Genomic DNA, 22,972 nt, shown 5'->3' with positions numbered 1-22,972 from the left:
ATAAATTGGAAAGGAAGAAGTCAAAATATCATTATTTGCAGGTGATATGATGGTATACTTAAGGGACCCGAAAAAATTCCACCAGAGAACTACTAAACCTGATAAACAACTTCAGTTAAGTGGCTCAATATAAAATTAACTCAAGCAAATCAGTACTCTTCCTCTACTCAAAGGATAAACAGACTGAGAAAGAAATGAGGGAAATGATACCCTTCAAAATAGTTTCAAATAGTATAAAACACCTTGGTGTGACTTTAGCAAAGCAAGTGAAACATCTGTCTGACAAAGATAATAAAAGTCTTGCAAACTGAATCCAAAAGCACATCAAAACAATCATCCATTATGGTCAAGTAGGCTTCATTCCGGGGATGCAGGGATGGTTTAATATATGGAAAACCAGCAACATAATCCACTATATAAACAAACTGAAAGAACAAAACCACATGATCATTTCATTAGATGCTGAGAAAGGATTTGATAAAATTCAACACCCCCTCATGATAAAAATCCTGGAAAGAACAGGAATTCAAGGCCCATACTTAAACATAGTAAAAGCCATATACAGCAAACCAGTAGCTAATATTAAACTAAATGGAGAGAACCTTGAAACAATCCCACTAAAATCAGGGACTAGACAAGGCTGCCCACGCTCTCCCTACTTATTCAATACAGTTCTTGAAGTTCTAGCCAGACCAATGAGACAACAAAAGGAGATCAAATGGATACAGATTGGAAAAGAAGAAGTCAAAATATCACTATTTGCAGATGATATGATAGTATATTTAAGTGATCCCAAAAGTTCCACCAGAGAACTACTAAAGCTGATAAACACCTTCAGCAAAGTGGCTGGGTATAAAATTAACTCAAATAAATCAGTAGCCTTCCTCTACACAAAAGAGAAACAAGCCGAGAAAGAAATTAGGGAAACGACACCCTTCATAATAGACCCAAATAATATAAAGTACCTCGGTGTGACTTTAACCAAGCAAGTAAAAGATCTGTACAATACGAACTTCAAGACTCTGAAGAAAGAAATTGAAGAAGACCTCAGAAGATGGAAAGATCTCCCATGCTCATGTATTGGCAGGATTAATATAGTAGAAATTGCCATTTTACAAAAAGCTATCTACAGATTCAATGCAATCGCCATCAAAATATCAATCCAATTTTTCAGTTAGACAGAACAATTTGCAAATTCATCTGGAATAACAAAAAACCCAGGATAGCTAAAAACTATCCTCAACAATAAAAGGACTTCATGGGGAATCACTATCCCTGAAGTCAAGCAGTATTACCGAGCAATAGTGATAAAAAACTGTATGGTATTGGTATAGAGACAGACAGACAGTCAGACCAATGGAATATAATTGAAGATCCAGAAATGAACCCACTTGACTTTTGACAAAGGAGCCAAAACCATCCAATGGAAAAAAGATAGCATTTTCAGCAAGTGGTGCTGGTTCAACTGGAGGTCAGCATGTAGCAGAATGCAGATCGATCCATGCTTATCACCTTGTACAAAGCTTAAGTCCAAGTGGATCAAGGACCTCCACATCAAACCAGATACACTCAAACTAATAGAAGAAAAAGTGGGGAAGAATCTCGAACACATAGGCACTGGAGAAAATTTCCTGAACAAAACACCAGTGGCTTATGCTCTAAGATCAAGAATCGAAAAATGGGATCTCATAAAACTGCAAAGCTTCTGTAAGGCAAAGGACACTGTTGTTAGGACAAAGTGACAACCAACAGATTGGGAAAAGATCTTTACCAATCCTACAACAGATAGAGGGCTTATATCCAAAATATACAAAGAACTCACGAAGTTAGACTGCAGAGAGACAAATAACCCTATCAAACAATGGGGTTCATAGTTAAACAAAGAATTCACAGAGGAGAAATGTTGAACGGCTGAGAAGCACCTAGATAAATGTTCAGTATCTTAGACATAAGGGAAATGCAAATCAAAACAACCCTGAGATTCCACCTCACACCAGTCAGAAAGGCTAAGATCAAAAACTCCGGTGAGAGCCGATGCTGGCGAGAATGTGGAAAAAGAGTAACACTCCCCCATCGTTGGTGGATTGCAGACCATTCTTGAAATCAGTCTGGAGGTTCCTCAGAACATTGGACATTGAACTACCTGAGGACCCAGCTATACCTCTCTTGAGCATATATCCAAAAGATGCCCCAATGTATAACAAAGACATGTGCTCCACTATGTTAATCGCAGCCTTATTTATAATAGCCAGAAGCTGGAAAGAACCCAGATGCCCTTCAACAGAGGAATGGATACAGAAATTGTGGTACATCTACACAATGGAATATTACTCAGCTATCAAAAACAATGACTTTACGAAATTCATAGGCAAATGGATGGAACTGGAAAATATCATCCTGAGTGAGGTAACCCAAACACAGAAAAATATACATGGTATGCACTCATTGATAAGTGGATATTAGCCCAAATGCTCGAATTAGCCAAGATGCACAGAACACATGAAACTCAAGAAGGACGACCAAATTGTGAATGCTTCACTCCTTCTTTAAAAGGGGAACAAGAATACACTTGGGAGCGAATAGGGAGGCAAAGTTTAGAACAGAGGCTGAAGGAACAGCCATTCAGAGCCTGCCCCCCACGTGACCTATACATATACAGCCACCAAACTAGATAAGATGGATGAAGCAAAGAAGTGCAGACAGACAGGAGCCGGATGTAGGTCTCTCCTGAGAGACACAGCCAGAATACAGCAAATACAGAGGCGAATGCCAGCAGGAAACCCCTGAACTGAGAATAGGACCCCCGTTGAAGGAATCAGAGAAAGAACTGGAAGAGCTTGAAGGGGCTCGAGACCCCATATGTACAACAATGCCAAGCAACCAGAGCTGCCAGGGACTAAGCCAATACCTAAAGACTATACATGGACTGACCCTGGGCTCTGACCCCATAGGTAGCAATGAATATCCTAGTAAGATCACCAGTGGAAGGGGAAGCCCTGGGTCCTGCCAAGACTGAACCCCCAGTGAATGGGATTGTTGTGGGGAGGGCGGTAATGGGGGGAGGATGGGGAGGGGACACCAATATAGAATGGGAGGGGTAGGGATTAGGGGTATGTTGGCCTGGAAACCGGGAAAGGGAATAGAAACTGAAATGTAAATAAGAAATACCCAATTTAATAATGGTGGAGGAAAAAAATAAAAAAATAAAAATATAAAGTTATCAAATAAAGAATGTAGACTATCTTTAAAATGTCACCAACTATAACATTTTCATGTGAATAATATGCTGTCTGAAAATTTAAAACTCAAACGTGATATTATATTACCATATACCCATATTTCAAATGGATAATAAAATGGTTGAACAACATTAAAATGAACTTCATGAATAAACTGCATAGATTTGGGCAATAGAGGTTGGAGAAAAAAAAGAAAGGATTGAAAGAGCTGAGGGGGTTTGCAACCCCATAAGAACAACAGTGCCCACCAACAAGTCCCCCAGGTACTAAACCACTGCCCAAAGACTATACATGGACTGATCCATGGCTCCAACTGCATATGTAGCAGAGGATGGTTAAAAAAATAAGAGGAAAAAATTTAGAGGAAAAATGTAAATTTTTAATAAAAAGGGCAAATGATGTAATATATATATATCTCCAACCGTCTGATACATATGTGCCTGGAGTCATGAGTCCCTCGATGTGTACTCACTGATTGGTTGTTTAGACCTAGCTCTGGTGCAGTCTGGTTGGTTGATACTGTTCTTCCTGTGGGGTTGCAAACCTCTTCAGTTCCCTCAGTATTTTCTCTAACTCCTCCAATCGTGTCCCCTTGTGCAGTCCAGTGGTTAGTTACAATCATCCTCATCTACGTTAATAGGGCTCTGGCACAGCCTCTCAGAACACATGTCTGGTTCCTGTCAGCAAGCACCTCATGGCATCAGCATTATTGACGGGGTTTGGGGGTTGTAGGTGGGATGGATACCAAGGTGGGGCCGTCTCTGGATGACTTTTTTTTCAGTCCCAGCTGTACTCTTTGTTCCTGTATTTCATACTGTGGGTATTTTGTTCTCCATTCTGAGAAGGAATGAAGCATCCATGAGCTTCCTATGATCCATGAATTTTTTCTCAGGTATTCCAAGCTTTTGGGCTAATATCAACTTATCAGTGAATACATACTACTTGTGTTCTTTTGCAATTGGGTTACCTAACTTAGGATGGTATTTTCTAGTTCCTACCATTTGCCTAATAATGTCATTGACTCACTGATTTTAAAGGTGATTAGTACTCCATAATGTAAATGCACCAAATTTTCTGTATTCATTCCTCTGCTGAAGGACATCTGTGTTCTTTCCAGCTTCTGGCTATTATAAATAAGGCTGCTATGAACAGAGTGGAGCATGTATCCTTTTTATATGTTGGAGCATCTTTTGGGTGTATGCCCAGGAGTGATGTAGCTGGGTCCTCAGGTAGTACTATGTCCAATTTTCTGAGGAATGGCCAGACTGATTTCCAGAGTGTTCATACCCACCAACAATGGAGGCGTGTTCTTATTTCTCCAAACCTTCCCCAGCATCTACTATCACCTGCGTTTTTGATCTTAGACATTCTGACACCTATGAGATAATATATCAGGGTTGTATTTATTTGCATTTGCCTGATGACTAAAGATGTTGAACATTTCCTTAAGTGCTTCTCAGTCATTGGTTATACCTCAGGTGAGAATTCTTTAACACTGTACCCCAATTTTTAATAGTGTTATTTGATTCTCTGGAGTCTAACTTCTTGAGTTCTTTGTATCAGACATTAGCCCTCTATCTGATGTAGACTTGATAAAGATCTTTTGCCAATGAGTCAGTTTTTATTTTGCCCTACTGACAGTATTCTTTGCCTTACAGAAGCCTTGCAATTTTATGAGGTCCCATTTGTTGATTCTTGATCAGGAAATTTTCCCCTATACTTATGTGGTGGAGGCTCTTCTCCACCTTCTCTTCTATTAGTTTCAGTGTATCTGGTTTTTTGTGGAGGTCTTTTATTTGGAGTTAAGCTTTGTACAAGGAGATAAGATTGTGTCAATTTACATTCTTCTTTTACATGCTGACCTCCAGTTCAGCCAGCATCATTTATTCTTTTTTCTCCCTTGGGTAATTTTAGCAAATTTGTCAAAATCTAGTGACCATAGGTGTGTGGGATCATTTCTGGGTCTTCAATTCTGTTTCATTGTTCTACCTGCCTATCTCTGAACCAATATCATGCAGATTTTTTTTAAATCATGATTGTGTGGTAATATAACGTGAGGTCAGGGCTGGTGACTCCAGCAGAAGATCTTTTATTGTTGACAGTAGTTTTTGCTATCCTGTTTTTTATTATTATTTTGGTTTTTCCAAGTGAATTTTCAAATTTCTCTTTCTAATTCTATAAAGATTTCAGTTGGAATTTTGATGGGGATTGCATTGAATCTATAGATTGCTTTTAGGAAGATGGCCATTTTTACTATATTAATTCTGCCAATCCATGGGTATGGGAGGTCTTTTCATCTTCTGACACCTTGTTCCATGTCTTTCTTCAGAGAGTTGAAGTTCTTGTCATACAGGTCTTTCACTTGCTTGGTTAAAGTCACACCAGGTATTTTATATTATTTGTGACTATTGTGAGGTTTGTCATTCCCTAATTTCTACTCAGTCTGTTTTTCCTAGGAGTGGAGGAAGGCTATTGATTTGTTTGAGTTAATTTTATATCCAGCCACGTTGCTGAAGTTATTTATAAGCTTTAGAAGTTCTCTGGTGGAATTTTTGGTGTCACTTAAGTATACAGACATACCATCTACAAATAGTGATATTTTGACTTCTTCCTTTCCAATTTGTATCCCTTTGACCTCTTTTTGTTGTCTAATTGCTCTGGCTAAGACTTCAAATACAGTATTGAATAGGTTGGGCTAGAGTGGGCAGCCTTGTCTAGTCCCTGATTTTAGTGGCATTGCTTTAAGTTTCTCTCCATTTTGTTTGATGTTGGCTACTGGTTTGCTGTGTATTTTTTTTAAAATATGTTTAGGTATGGCTCTTGACTTCTTGATATTTCCCAGACTTTTCTCATGAAGGGGTGTTGAATTTTCTCAAAAACTTTCTCAGCATCCAATGAAATGATCATGTGGGTTTTTTTTTTACTTTGTTTACATAGTGACTTTTTGATGGATTTCTGTATATTGAACCTTCCTTCCATCCCTGGGATAAAATCTACTTGATCATGGTGAATGATCTTTTTGATGTGTTCTTGGATTCAGTTTGAGAGAATTTTTTAAATTATTTTTTTCACAGATATTCATGAGGAAATTTTTTCTGAAGTTCTCTTTCTTTGTAGGGTCTTTCTGTAGTTTAGGTTTAAGCATAATTGTGGTTTCAAAGAGTGAATTGGGTAGTGTTCCTTCTCTTTCTATTTTGTGGAATGGTTTGAAGCATATTGGTATTAGGTCTTCTTTGAAGGACTGATAGAATTCTGCAGTAAACCTATCTAGTCCTGGACTTTTTTTGGTTGGGAGAATTTTAATATTTAGGAGACTTCTATTTCTTTAGGACTATTTAAATGCTTTATCTGATCCTGATTTAACTTTGGTACCTGATATCTGTCTAGAAAATTGTCCATGTCCTCCAGATTTTCCAGTTTTGTTGAAAATAAGCTTTTGTAGTAGGATCTGAAATTTTTTTTGAATTTCTTCACTTTCTGTTGTTCTGTTTCCTTATTCTCTTCTGATTTTGATAATTTAGATACTGGCTCTGTACCCTATGGTTAGTTTGGCTAAGGGTTTATCTATATTGTTGATTTTCTCAAAGAACCAGCTCCTGGTCTTGTTGATTCTTTGAATAGTTTTTTTGTTTCTACTTGGTTGATTTCAGCTTGGAAAAAAATTTCCTAGCATTTTACTGTGAGGTAGTGTCTGTCTTTGTCACTGGTGTGCATTTCTTTTATGCAGGAAAATCCTGGGTCCTTTATTCATATCCAGTCTGTTTATCTATGTCTTTTTATTGGGGCATTGAGTTCATTGATGTTAAGAGATATTAAGAAATAGTGATTCATTCCCATTATTTTTGTTGTTAGAGGTGGAATTACATTTGTCTGGCTCTCTTCTTTTGAGTTTGTTGCTAGAAAATTAATTTTCCTAGGGTATAGTTTCCTTCCTTGTACTGGAGCTTTCTATCTATTTTCCTTTATAGGACTGGATTTGTGAAAAGATATTGTGTGAATTTGGTTTTGTCTTAGTTTTTCCATCTATGTTAAGTAAGAGATTTGCTGGATAGTGTAGTCTGGGATGGCATTCGTGTTCTCTTAAGGTCTGTATGACATCTGTCCAGAATCTTCTGGCTTTCTTAGATGAAAGTTGAGAAGTCTGGTGTGATTCTGATAGGTCTGCCTTTGTATGTTACTTGACCTTTTTCCTTTACTGCTTTTAATATTATTTCCTTGTTTTGTAGGTGTTTTGACTAGTATGTGACAGGAGGAATTTCCTTTCTGGTCCAATCTATTTGGAGTTCTGTAGGCTTCTTATATGTTCATGGCCATTTTTTCTTTAGGTTAGGGAAGTTTTCTTCTATAATTTTTTTGAAGATATTACTGGCCCTTTAATTTGGGAATCTTTGTTCTCATCTATCCCTATTATTCTTAGGTTTGATTAGGTATTATTCTTAGGTTCTCATTGTGTCCTGAATTTCCAGGATGTTTTGGGTTAGGAGCATTTTCGCTTTTGCATTTTGCATTTTCTTTGGTTATTGGTCAATATGTTCTACGGTACTCTGCCCCTGTGATTCTCTCTTCTATCTCTTTATTCTGTCGGTGATGCTTACATCTATGACTCCTGATCTCTTTCCTAGGTTTTCTGTCTCCAGGGTTGTCTCCCTTTTTTATTTCTTTATTGTTTCTATTCCCCTTCTTAGATCCTGAATGGTTTTTTTCAATTCCTTTACCTGTTTGGTTGCATTTTTCTGCAATTCTTTAAGGTATATTTGTATTTCCTCCTTAAGGGCTTCTACTTGTTTGCCTGTGTTGTCCTGTATTTCTTTAAGGAAGTTATTTATGTCCTTCTTAAAGTCCTCCATCAATATCATGAAATGTGATTTTATATCCACATCTTGCATTTCATGTGTGTTGTGAGATCCAGTATTCCCTTTGCTGGGAGAACTGGGTTCTGATGGTGTCAAGTAGTCTTGTTTTCTGTTGCTTGGGTTATTTTGTTTACCTCTTGACATCTGGTTATCTCATGTTAGTTGGTCTTACTTTTTCTGACTCGAGTTTGTCCATGTAAGTCTGTGAGACTGTGATCTTAGGAGTGAGAGAGATCTGGGGAGACTAGCTCTCTGTGGGCAGGTTTTGGATCCGAAGCAGGTTCTAGGTGCAGATGGAGACCTGAGGGGTCCTCTCCTAGGCTGCCCTGAGGTTCCTGCACCCCTTATGCCACTGGCGTGTCTCCCCTTGGACAGTCAATGAAGAGAAAATGGTGTCCCCCTGTGTGCTTAGAAGGGAGAGAGCTCCTAACAGACCAGCTCTTTGCTAGCAGGTTTAGGTTCTAATAGCTATGGGTTAGCCCCAGTTCTAGTCGCAGATAGAGACTGGAGGATTGTATCCCAGGCTGTCCAGTGGCTCCTGTGCCATATGTGCTTATATAGCTTCTTTAGACTATGGATTGTAGAATGATTACACTGTCTGTTTATTATCCACATATAAATGAGTACATTCCATGTTTGTCTTTCTGTGTCTGAGTTATGTCACTGAGAATGATATTTTCTAGTTCAATTTATTTGCTTGCAGAATTTCATGATATCTCTTTTCATAGCTGAATTATATTCCATTGTGTAAACGTACTAAATTTTGTTTATCTAATTTTGATTCCTGGACATCTAGGATATTTGTAGTTTATGACTATTAAAATTAAAGCTGCTATGAGTACAGCTGAATAAGTATACTTTGTAGGATGGTAGAGCATCTTTTGGATATATACTCAGTTGTATAGCTGGGTCTTGATTTCCAAAGTGGTTATAAAAGTTTTCATTCCTATCAGCAATGTTGTAGTGGTCCCTTGTTCCACATACTTGCCATAATGTGCTGTTGCTTGAGGCTCTGGTCTTAGCTGTTTTGACAATATGAGAGTCATTTTGATTTACTCTTCCTTGATACCTACAAATATTGAACATTTCTTTAAGCACTTCTTTGTTGTTAGAGATTCCAGTGTAGGAAATCCCTGTTTAGGTCTCTGCTCTATTTTTGTATTAAGTTATTTGGTTTGTTGACATTAAATTTCTCAAGTTCTTTATGTATTTTGGATATCTTTATGTATTTAGTCTTGGGTCTAATCCTGCAAAGAATGACTCATGTGCCAGGACTCATGATCCTAAGGAAACCACCCCCTTCTCAGAAGAGAAGAATAAGGGAATTTGGGAAACTAGGAAATAGGGGACTGGACTCAAGTGTCCAGAGGTGTGTGGGTTGATTTCTGGGTCTTCAGTTAATTCTATTAATCAACCTGTCTGTTTTTATGCCAGTGGCTTGTCATCTTTATTTCTACTGTTCTATAGTAAAGCTTTAGGTCAGGGATGGCAAGACCTCTAGAAGTTCCTTTATTGTACATTGTATAGGATTGCTGTTCATAGTTTAGATTTTTTTCTTTTGTTTAGGGGAAAATTAGATTTTATCTGTTTTCAGATTTTACACTGATTTTGTGTGTGTGTGTGTGTGTGTGTGTGTGTGTGTGCTTCAGAATACATGTTACTTTTCCATAATTTATCTCATCCCAGTCCCTTTCTCACAGAGCTCCTCCTTCCATTGCCCCCATTCTTTGAGAAGGGGACTGCTGACTATATATCATCTCATCTGATGCATCAAGTCTCCTCAGGACTAGGCACATTCTCTCCCACTAAGCCAGACAAAGCAGCCCAAGTTAGAGGAAAGAAATATAAGATTCAGTGATAGTCTACTCTCTAGTTGTTAGGGGACTTGCATGAAGACCAAAAGCACATCCTCTACATATATGTGAAGGAGAGGGGCTGAGTCCAGTTCAATGCTCCCTCTTTGGTTGGTGGTCAGTCTCTGAGAGATCACAGATCCAGCTGACTTGACTTTGTTGGCCTTCCTGTAGAGCACATATCCACCTTTTTTGTTGTTGTTGATGATGATTGGTTATTTTATTTATTTACATTTCAAATGTTATCCCCCTTCCCAGCTTTCCCTCCAGAAACCCACTATCCCTTCCCCAGTGCCCCTCCTTTTATGAGCCCCACCCCACTCACTCTCATCTCAGTGCCCTATCATTCCCCTACTCTGGGTCATTGATGCTGCATAGGACCCAGGGGCTCCCCTCCCATTGATGCCAGATAAAGCAATTCTCAGCTACATATGTAGAGGAGCCATGCGTCCCTCCAGGCATACTAGTTAGTTCCCAGTAGCTAGAAGGTGGGGAGATCTGATTGTTTGATATTGTCGTTCTTCCTACATAGTTGCATACCCCTTCAGCTCCTTCAATCCTTCCTCTACATCCTCCATTGGGGTTCTTACTCTTAGTCTGATGACTGGTTGTGAGCCACATCTGTATTGGTCAGGCTCTGGCAGAGCCTCTCAAGGGACAGCCATACCAGGATCCTTTCAGCAAGCTCTTCTGGCCATCAACAATACTGTCTGGGTTTGGTGTCTGCAGATGGGATGGATCCCTATTTATGGCAGACTCTGAATGGCTTTTCCTTCAGTTTCTGCTCCACTCTATGTCACTGAATTTCCTTTTGACTGGAGCAATTTTGGATTAGTATTTTTGAAAGGAGATAATGACCCTATCCCTCAATGGGAAGCTGTACCTGTCCACTGTATATGATCTCTACAGGTTCTGTCTCCCCTTTGTTGGGTATTTTGAGTTACTATCATCCCTATTGGGTCCTGAGAAACTCTTGGGTCTCGGGCATCTGGTAACATAGTGGCTATCTCCAACTCTCCACCCCCTACTGCTGCACACTTTCCTTCAAATTCCTGACTCACTGTACTTCTTGTCTCCTTCCACACCTGATCCTGCCCCCAATCCCCCCCATCCTTCCCTCCCAGGTAACTCTCTCCCTCCTCCTCCCTTGATTATTTTCTTCTCCCCCTTGAGTAGGACTGAAGCACTTTGGTTTACTTTCTTGGATATCATATGGTCTGTGAGTTGTATCATGGGTATTACAAGCTTTTTTCCTTTTTCTTTTTATTTTTGGCTAATGTCCATTTATCAGTGAGTATATACCATGAAGGAACACTACCCAATATATTCTATGAAGTCACAGTTACACTGATACCTACCCACAGAAAGATCCAACAAAGAAAGAGAACTTCAGACTAATTTCCCTCAAATATTGATGCAAAATACTCAATAATATTCTTACAAACCAAGAATACTGCAAAATGATCATTCACCACGATCAAGTAGGCTTCATCTCAAGGATGCAGTGATGGTCCAATATACAGAAATCCATCAACATAATCAACTATATAAACAAACTCAAAGGGAAAAAAACACCACATGATCATCTCATTAGATGCTGAAAAAATCTTTGATAAAATACAACACCCCTTCTTGTTAAAAAGTAGGGTATGGGATAGTGGGATTCCAGAGGGGAATCCAGGAAAGGAGATAACATTTGAAATGCATATAAATAAAATATCCAATTAAAGAAACATTGTAGAGATCATGAATTCAAGGTTCAAACCTTAATATAATAAAAGCAATATACAGCAAACCAACAGCCACAATAAAACTAAATGGAGAAAACTTGAAGCAATCCTACTAAAATCGGGGACAAGACAAGGCTGTTCATGTCCTTCCCCCTATGTATTCAATATAATTCTCGAAATTGAAGCCAGAGCAGTTAGGCAACAAAAGGATATAAAAAAGATAGAAATTGGAAAGGAAGAAGCCAAGACGATATGATAGTATACAAAATCAACCCAAAAAATCCATGAGAGAACTCCTTACAGCTGATAAACAATTTCAGCAAAGTTGCTGGATATAAAATTAACTCAAACAAATCAGTAGCTTTCTTGTATTCAAAGGAGAAATGGGCTGAGAAAGAAATTATGGAAATGACATTGTTCACAATGGTCACAAACAATATAAAATAACTAACTTAGCAAGTAAAAGATCTGTATGACAAAAACTGTATGAAGAAAGAAATTGAAGAAGACTTCAGAATATGGAAAGATCTCCCATGCTTATGGATTAGCAGGATTAATATTGTAAAAATGACCATCTTATCAAAAGCAATCTACGTATTCCATGCAATTCCTATCAAAATCCCATATGAACAACAATGCCAACCAACTAGAGCTTCCAGGGACTAAGCCACTACCCAAAAACTTTACATGGACTGACCCTGGGCTCCAACTGCATAGGTAGCAATGAATAGCCTAGTAAGAGCACCAGTGGAAGGGGAAGCCCTTGGTCCTGCCAAGGCTGTACCCCCAGTGAACGGGCTTCATGGTGAAAGAGCAGTAATGGGGGAAGGTTTGGGAGGGGAACACCCATAGAGAAGGGGAGTGGGAAGGGTTAGTGGGATGTTGGCCTGGAAACCAGGAAAGGGAATAACATTTGAAATGTAAATAAGAAATACCCAATTTAATAAAAATGGGGAAAAAAGGAAAAAAAGTAAAAAATAAAAATTCCTTCTACAAGTTTTTTGAATAGTTATTAACTGCTAATAGTATTAAATAGAAACTATACACTATAAAAAAACAAAGTTTGTTCTAATTTTCTTATATCGCTCGACACTTGCTTTGTGATTGGGTACATTGTCAGTTTTGGATAATGTCTGTTATGGTGATAAAGAGGAGATTTATTGTTTTGTGTTGTGTGAAATGTTCTGTATGTATCTGTTTGGGTCATTTGATTCATAATCTCTGTATGTTTCATAATTTCTGTTAGTTCTTTTCTGGATGACTTGTCCATTGGTAATAGTGGGGAGTTGAAGTCTTTCACTGTTAATATATGGAGTTTGTTGTATGGTTTAAGTTTAAAAAAACATTTCTTTTATGAATGTAAGTACCTTTGCATTTGTGGCACATATATTCAAAATAGTTATATCATCTTGGTTGGTGTTTTCTTTAATGATTATGAAGTGTCCTTCCTCATTTCTTTTTTTCATTTTATTAGTTATTTTATTCACTTAAATTTCAAATGTTATCCCCTTCCCAGTTTTCCCTCCACAAACCCCCTATCCCCTTACCTCTTCTTGCCTCCATGAAGGTGCTCCCCCACCCACACACCCACTCTTGCCTCAGTGCCCTAGCATTCCCTCACCCTGGGCCATCTAGCTTCCACAGGACCAAGAAGCTCCCATCCCAGTGATGTCCACTAAGGTAATCCTCTGCTACATATCCAGGTGAAGTCATGGGTTCCCCTATCTCTTTTGTTAGCTTTTGGTTGAAAGTCTGTGTTGTTAGATGCTAGAATGGCTACTTCAGCTTTCTTTTTGTGTCCAATTGCTTGGATAAGCTCTGTGCAACCCATTACACTGAGGTAATTTCTATCTTTGTTACTGAGTGTAGTCCTTGTATGCAGCAGAATAGTGAATCCTGGTTTTGAAACCATTCTATTATACTGTGCCTTTTTATTGGCAAATTGAGTCCATTGAAGTTGAGAGATACTTAACGACATCTCTCAACAAGACAACATATTGTTAATGCCTGTTATTTTCTTGTTGCTTGGTGTATGTGCATGTGCATGTGCATGTGTGTATGTTTCCCTTGTTTTGGCTTTGCTTGTGTGGGGTTTTATATTTCCTGTAACATTTTTGGGTTCAGTAGGAAATTTCCTTATACTATATTCTATAGAGCTGGATTTGTGGATAGACATTGTTTACATTTGTTTTTTCATGGAATATCTTGGGGATTTTTTTGGTCTTGGATGATTGAAAAAATTGTTGGATATAGTAATCTGGGCAATCAACTGTAGATTGTTTGAAATGGAAAGACATATTCCCATGCACTTCTGATTTTTAGAGTCTGTTGAAAGATCACATGGAATTCTGATGTCTGCCCTTGTATGCTACTTCAGTATTTTTTTCTATTTTTTACACCTTCTAATATTTTTCTTTGTTCTATATATTTAGTGTTTTTATTATAAAGTGGGGAAATTTTTCTGTCCTGATCAATGTATTTGATGTTTGCTGAGCTTCTTGTGTGTTTATACCCATCTCTTACTTTGGGTTAGAGAAATTTTTTTTCTATGGTTTTGTTGAAGATACTTTCTGGGGTCCTCGAACTGCGACTCTCCTTCATCTATTCCTGTTATTCTAAGTTGTGGTCTCTACACAGTGTTCCAGATTTTCTCTATGTTTTGTGTCAGGAATTTTAGAGGCTGCAGTTTTTCTTTGACTGATGTATCAATTCCTTTGATTGTAGCGTTTACTCCTGAGATTCTCTCTTCCACACTCATTCAGCTGGTGATGTGTGCATCTGTATTTCCTGTTCTCTTCCATAGGTTTTCTATCTCTAGAATTATTTCAGTTGGTGTCATCTTTTTGGCTTTGATCTACATTTTCAGGTCTTGAACAGTTTTATTTTTATTTTTATTTTTTTTGCTTTGCCCATTTGATTGTATTTCCTTATTACTTTAAGTGATTTATTCATTTCCTCTCTAAAGGCCTCTATCTTTTACTGCCCTTTAGCTATCTGGTTGTTCTTGCCAGTGGGGATACAGGCAGAATGGTGAGCTGATTGTCCCAGATTTTGGCAAGCCTGGTTGTCGCTGGTGCTGAAAGCTCTCCAGGAATGCAGATGCAGCGGAACGTTAAGTCAAATTTTTAAAGAGAAAAATGTCTTATGGCTAAAAATTTCAAATTAGTACAAAACAATAAAGTGTGAGTAACATCTTTCTTATTCATATCAATTTCAGTAATTATGAATATATAGAATTATTAAAATAATGACAGTGGTATTATATGTTGTTTTACTATCATCCATCTATGAACAAGGAGGCTTAATTTACTGTTTAAATAAAAATACTCTGAAATTCCGTGTATTTTATAAGGATGGGCACTGTAAGGTGCTGTACATAGATAATGTTTCTGCGCATTCAGCTTCTTGGTAAATGGTATCCTTATCTCCATCATCTGTGTTAGGCAGGGAATTACAGGATAATAAAAACCCAGCAAAAATATATTTTAATTATCCCTCAACTGACAACTTCAGTTTCGAAATTACGAAACTTCCCATCTTCCAAAAGTGATTCCTCATCTTGCAAGGTCAATTTAAATATCACATATATCTCAAACTTCTTCTGACTTCCTAGATAATTGTTAAGTATCTTCTATCATTGATTGCACCCCTCTTTCTTGCTAGCACGCAGGCTAACTACATATTCAGACCTCCTGTTTCATTACTGTGTCCTTACACATGTACTCCATATCTTGTATGGGTTGAGTAATTGCAAAAGAAAAACAATGCAAGCCTACTTTACACACACATATGAATGTGCAAAATTGACATATATTTTGATTCCCTCATATGACCCTTGAATTTGTTCTTTAAAATCTATAGCGATTTTCAACATTACCAGCTAGAGTTTTCTATTCTTGATTTATGCTGCACCTTTGAGATATTTGCTGTTCCTTCATCTCTTATAGTTTTTAAATCTAACTGTAGAGTCAAAACCACAAATGTATTGAATAGTGATATGTTGCTATTATTAAGCCCTTGATCTTGTGAAGGCTTGTTGACCCTAGCATAGCGGAATACCAGGGAAGTGAGGCAGGACTGGGAGCAGAGGGGAAGGGTTGGGATAGGAGGTTTTCAGAGAGGAAACTGGGAATGGGGATAAAACTTGAAACCAAATAAACTCTTAAAAGTATATATAATACACTGAGTTCAGACAGACTTTCTTTCACTAACTAGTTTAGGAAACTTGTGCAAATTATTTAGTCCTGATTTCAGTTACTTCAGGTATAATCAGGAAGTAATAGCAACCTGTTATTGCTGAATAAATTAAATCATTAGAGAGTGAATACAATTAGGTGATTAACTTCTGTGTTTCTGAAACATTGTAAGTCTTTAGCAGAGGTGTTTGGTTGAGCCGAAGCAACAAAGTATCATAGACAACCAGGCTTCAATAATAGTTATTTATTTCCTATAGTCATGGTATCTGGGAATTCCAAGTTCAAGATTGCAGGCAGAGTTAGTTCTACTTCTTCATACGCACAGCTTTCTCTCAAATATCTTTAAACAAAGAGGTTACCTAGGAAGTTAACTGTCTCAAAGATATTGATTCTATTATATGAGACCTGGCACATAATTCTATATAAACCCAGTTGTCCTCAAAAGTTTCCAGATTTAAATACAGTTACTTGAGAGTTTAATCACATGTCCATTGGAAGAAAACAATCTCTTTGTCGATAACAGGAAGTTCAACTTGACTTCACTACTTTTACTAATACTATTATTTTATCCCTCATTTTGAGCACCATTTCACCTCATTATCACAACTGAATATTACTAACCTCCAATGCTTAAAAATAATATTCTCAGAATAGAAGGTAATGATGGTCAGCTTCTAAGGATGAACAAAGTGCTGTACTTTGAGATGACAAAAACTAAATTTTAATAAAATTTATCAAGAATACTTCACTTATAGCTATTGTAGACAATTGAAATTAATTAGCAAAACATGGGGAGAGGCTTAGTCTGAGCATGTACATTAATTATTTATGATTATTGTGCAGAGATTTTTGCAATGTAATCACAGCATTCAAATATGAAATACCACATAGTTGGTAGGCTAATACCACCCTGTTTTTATGGCTAAAAATGATTCTGGAGGGAAGTGTTGCTTTTGATTCCTTTTGATTTTTCATTTCCATGGGTAGTAAATGCCCAGTAAATAGGATCTAGGAGAGCAACTTCATTTGGCTCTGCTGAAGGCAGTCACTTCCAGCAATCCACTTTTACACTGAGCACTTACTCCTCCTTCCTACACTTCTTGGTTGGTACAGAGCCTCATTTCAAAAGCAAGGGAAGTTTTCAGCAGGAGACAGATTGAAAACTCCATTTCAGAAAAGAATACTAATAAAAAGCTTGGGTTCTGCATAACTTTTGAAGTGAAAAGGAGATACATCTTATGCTAGGTGAGTGACCAGACTCCAAGGAAATAATTGGACTTCTTTTTTTTTTTTAATTTCTTTTTCTTCTTTTTTTCGGAGCTGGGGACCGAACCCAGGGCCTTGCGCTTGCTAGGCAAGCGCTCTACCACTGAGCCAAATCCCCAACCCCATAATTGGACTTCTTATCTGTGAAGTCAAATGTGAGTGTATGTTAGAACAGTCAACCATGAGCCCCTAAGGAAGATTGAATTGTACTCTTTTTGTTTCCTTATCTGGAATTCATTACTTACTAAATGTTCTAATACTAATATGAATTATGATTATGGTGGTGATATATAAGAATGATTATGATAATGATGATAAAGTCAGAAGTCACTGCATACATGAGGTTTTCCTTTCTTGTTTGTTTGCTTATATCCCAAATGCTGCCCTCTCTCAATTGTCCCCTCATGGAGTACCTCCCCCCATCTTTCCTCCCCTTTTCCTCTGAGTGGACTTCTTCTACTCCTGATACTTCAGACTTTGAATGGGTTCCAGCACATTTGAAAAAGTGAAAAAGCAGATTAAAGTGAAAAGCCTTAACTTTTTATACTTATATATGCATTGCTAGGACCTTAAATGGTTGGATTCATGAGATAAGGAGCTAGGTTGAGAATACAGAAATATCTCTAACCAATTTATTCGCTGATTGAGTCCTTCTCATCAATTTTTAACTAAGGAACTACAATGAAAATGTCACAGCTTTTGTGAGAAATTGCTGTATTTTTCAATTACTCATTAAAATAACCCTTATTAATAAATGATCTATAACCGAAGCTATTCTAGATGAATAGCAACAGGTAAAGAAACAGTTTAGCTTTTCATGAACAGTCCTTCACCATTATTCTTAACAAGGATTCATTACAGTCTGAAGTTAATTGCTTGGCGATAGCATTGTTATCACGGCATATGAATTATCTCATTTCAACAATAACCCTTAAGATTTATTTCAGGAATTGGAATAACCTGAGATACCTTTTCCTTTGGTTGAAGGGATGCTCAACCTAGGAGCCACATATGACTACATATAGCCAAAAATAGCTATATGTCAGCCCAGAACACAACCGTAAGCCCATTTAAAACACTAGGATTTACTTTTGCCTTTATGTAGGTCTGTAACTTACTTGTCTTGTTCTTGTTGAGAACATTGTAGATGGCAATGCTGTGTCCACTCCTAGTCCTTTGGGCATGGGGACAGACATAAATATAAACAAACTCCTTTGTTTTATGTTATATTCTAACCCTTTAAAGGTCATTTATAATAGTTTGTACATAAACTGTTACCTTAACTCTGTACTGTTTTGAAGTCAAGAGTCATTAAACATACCATGTGGCAGAGTAAGCGTAGCCTAGATTTTCGAAAGATATGAAAGGTTGGACTTTGAGTGGAATGAACATATTTAACCTACAAAGACACCACTTAGTGGAAGAGAAGAACAAATTCCAACCCAGCACTCAATGGGACCTCTTCCCTGTCTGAATTTCCCACAGACGTCCCTCCTCTATTTTCTGTTCCAATGTGTAAATTTAGCATAAGCTTTAACTTTTTCTTGGAATGCCATTATATGCTATCTATGATCTTTAAGTGGTTTATTTTCATTCAATATGCTCATTAGACCAAAGAAAGTAATTAGCATTGAATACATTCATTATTTTCTTTTGCTTTTTATCATACTGTTTAATCTTCTGTTCAGTGTGGTTTTATACAAGTTTTCATATAAAAGTTAGCATTTCGATTTGTTAGATGAGTGAATTACGAAACTCTTTCCAGAATGGTTGGATATCATTCCTTTCATTAAAGGTTTGTATAGAAAGAAGAAAAAGCAAAGAGCATATGTTCCTATGCCTCAGTGTTTAATGTGTAGCTAACTAATCTGCCTTAAGTTCTTCAAGTCTTTGGCCATTTCCAGGAGGACAAGAATCTGTACAGTCAGCCCTTGGCTTCTCAAGCCAACTACACCAGCTCTCTTGCAGCTCCAAGGTGTAGAAGGATACTCAAGGAACATTTAAAACTACACAACTTGTTCTATTAGCTTATACTAATTGTCTTTGATATATATCTGAAAAAAATTATTGAATCTGGCTGTCTACTTAACCTAGCATAGGTTCAATGTTTTGCTTGTGTTTCTGGAATTGACGCAGGTAATTCATAATCATGTGTTGTTTGTCTGAGTTTTGCCTCACCTCTGCTGTATGTGAATGCAACTCTGGCAGAGAAACCGGAGGCACTTGCTAGGCTACAAATGTAACCTAAGATGGGGACCCCAGATCAGGTGAGAGACTAGATCGGCTGGGGCCAAACCTGGAGTTCCCTAACTCCTGGACACCCAGCACAAAGGTCGGGAACAGAGGGGGCCCATGGGCTAGCTATGAGCCTGTGGCCAGAGTGAGAGGGAACTCCAACTTAGCTTAGGAGTGAGTTTCGATGTTTGGAAAGCAGAGGGGCCTTCTGTCAGAGACTTAAAATGTGAGGCTCTGTATGACAAGGATTTCCCCAATGGATGACTGTTCTTGATGAGAGCGATAGTCCTTTTTTTTTTCCCTTTTTTCTTTTTTTCGGAGCTGGGGACCGAACCCAGGGCCTTGCGCTTGCTAGGCAAGCACTCTACCACTGAGCTAAATCCCCAACCCCGAGAGCGATAGTCCTTACTTGTCCAAACTTTATTGGTAATGAAGAATGGATGCATTCGACTTAATCAGCGTGGACCAGAGACTAAGTACCTTTTGCAGAAAGGAATGTCCAAGAAGGGAAGTTCATTGTCTAAGCCCTCAGAGTCGGCTCATCTATCTAGACACCTCATTAGCATGAAGAACTCTGCTCTGTGTCATGTGACCAGTTGTCATAATCCTCATTTGAGGGGTCCTGTTCACATGCTCCAGGACTGGAACCGAGTCTGTGCTAGATGAAACGCCTATAATTCTCAGATAAGAGAATTTACCAGGGTTTTGGAATCCACTCAAACTTCCCACTTTTTGTCTGGTGACATGGTACCATTTCTCCCACACTGTATGCTTTCAGGTTTTGTCATGGGTGTAGTCATGTTGATATTGTACTGTGACTATAGTTAACATTTTTTTCCCAGAAGAGTAAAGCTATTGAACATCTTCACACAGGTTTAAATGTATTTAACATGTTTAAACATTTAAGAAAAAATTTTAATTCTCTATTATTAGTTTACCTTTGACTTCTCTGTGTTCGGCTTTCTTTGAGACCAGACATAACATCAGTGATACCTTGTGACATTCTGTGCTTCTTTACTGAATCTGATAGTAGTTTGTTATGATGATCAAAATCATCTATATTTAATTATGAAACTGAACACGGTGTACTTTTAAATAAAAATGCTGTTTCGGTAGCTGAAGCAGTGACACAAACCATTATTCCCAGCACCGAGGAGACAGAGGCAGTCAGGTCTCTGTGAGATTGAGGCCATCCTGAACTACAAAGTGGGTTCCATGACAGCCAAGGATATTCTGATGAACTCTGCTTCAAACAAACAAACAAATTATGTGTTTTCTATGTCCTACTTAGTAAACTTTACTTCTATCAGTTTGTAAAGGAGGATGTTATATACAGAAAAAAAATTATACCACTTTACTTCCAAGATATGTTTATGATGAAAGTTAAAGTAATTTGTAGAAATCATGAAGTAAGTGATCAGTCTTTTTTTTCCCAATTGACCATGTAATGGTCGCAGAGCTTTTTATTCAATTCTGCTTTTCTATATAATGAGTTTGTTCTAAATTTGGAATAAGTAAGATCTTGTACAAAATGGTTTTATATCTATTGTTTTCCATTTCTCAATTAATTTATTTGGATTCTAGTATCATGGTATTTCAATGAGGAGATCTTTCTAATAAATATTGAAAGACCAATTACAGTTGTTCACAGTTTTTCTCTTCTAATTGACTTAAATGAGGTCATTGCTTTGGCTCTATACATTTTATCATGCACCATCCATGTACCTTCAGGCACATGGCTTCTGTTGTTGTTTCTCTTAGATATCATTATAATATCCGGATAATATTATAATAACAGGATGAAGCTAAGCATGTCTCCTGTAATTTAAAGTTGTTCTCTTCAAAATCGCTCACCAGCTTTATGATATATAATGTTTATTTTGATCAATTATTCACAGAACATTGCAAAACTTTTTCCTGCCATTTCTTTTAACTATGAAATTCCTTTATAATTTGCTGAATCATTCTTCCAAGTATATTTTATGAAAATGGATTGTTTTCATTTTTAAACTTGTTAATTAACGTTTTATATCATTTTTATGTCTTACATAATTATAGAATTCTACATAATTATTACATTTGTGTAGATATCTACATAAATCTATATTATATATCTGTATTATCTAGATATATTATCTATAATACAGATATATCTATATTATATAATATAGATTTACCCATGTATACATGTAACTATTTTATGTAGATTACACATATAGGTATATTATTAATATATTATTTCTATTTTTATCTAATATGTATGCATATGTCTATATAATACAGATAATTTTCTCTATAATATATAATTTACATAGGTAAAATCTATATTATGTGATATATAAATCTTATGAGTATTGAGAGAATGGAATTCATAGTTATTTTTTATGCCTCCATGTAATTTTGTATATTTAATATTTTATGAAATAAAAATATCCTATATGGCACAGAAACGCACATTTCTTCTCAGCCTCCTCTGTGTTGGTCTTCCAGGAAAATTCCATCATACTCACTTAGAATTAATAGCTTTCACACAAAGACCCAACAAAGAAAGAGAACTTCAGACCAATTTCCCTTATGAATATCGACGCAAAAATACTCAATAAAATTCTGGCAAACCGAATCCAAGAGCACATCAAAACAATCATCCATCATGATCAAGTAGGCTTCATCCCAGGCATGCAGGGATGGTTTAATATACGGAAAACCATCAACGTGATCCATTATATAAACAAACTGAAAGAACAAAACCACATGATCATTTCATTAGATGCTGAGAAAGCATTTGACAAAATTCAACACCCCTTCATGATAAAAGTCCTGGAAAGAATAGGAATTCAAGGCCCATACCTAAACATAGTAAAAGCCATATACAGCAAACCAGTTGCTAACATTAAACCAAATTGAGAGAAACTTGAAGCAATCCCACTAAAATCAGGGACTAGACAAGGCTGCCCACGCTCTCCCTACTTATTCAATATAGTTCTTGAAGTTCTAGCCAGAGCAATCACACAACAAAAGGAGGTCAAGGGGATACAGATCAGAAAAGAAGAAGTCAAAATATCACTATTTGCAGATGACATGATAGTATATTTAAGTGATACCAAGAGTTCCACCAGAGAACTACTAAAGCTGATAAACAACTTCAGCAAAGTGGCTGGGTATAAAATTAGCTCAAATAAATCAGTAGCCTTCCTCTACACAAAAGAGAATCAAGCCGAGAAAGAAATTAGGGAAATGACACCCTTCATAATAGACCCAAACAATATAAAGTACCTCGGTGTGACTTTAACCAAGCAAGTAAAAGATTTGTACAATAAGAACTTCAAGACTCTGAAGAAAGAAATTGAAGAAGTCCTCAGAAGATGGAAAGATCTCCCATGCTCATGGATTGGCAGGATTAATATAGTAAAAATGGCCATTTTACCAAAAGCGATCTACAGATTCAATGCAATCCCCATCAAAATACCAATCCAATTCTTCAAAGAGTTAGACAGAACAATTTGCAAATTCATCTGGAATAACAAAAAACCCAGGATAGCTAAAACTATCCTCAGCAATAAAAGGACTTCAGGGGGAATCACTATCCCTGAACTCAAGCAG

The 22,972-nt window shown here is 37.2% G+C and overlaps 1 long non-coding RNA gene across 2 annotated transcripts in view; it reads left to right on the top strand.

Moving 5' to 3' along the window:
- Positions 1-22,972, top strand: part of LOC102552459 (uncharacterized) — a 63,798-nt gene that overhangs the window by 7,425 nt on the left and 33,401 nt on the right. The gene's annotated exons all lie outside the window — the stretch shown is intronic.

This window comes from Rattus norvegicus, chromosome 1 (genome assembly GCF_036323735.1).
Source record: "Rattus norvegicus strain BN/NHsdMcwi chromosome 1, GRCr8, whole genome shotgun sequence".
NCBI lineage: Eukaryota > Metazoa > Chordata > Mammalia > Rodentia > Muridae > Rattus > Rattus norvegicus.
The sequence above is the reverse complement of the archived record's forward strand: the minus strand, read 5'-3'. Positions and strand labels throughout refer to the sequence as shown.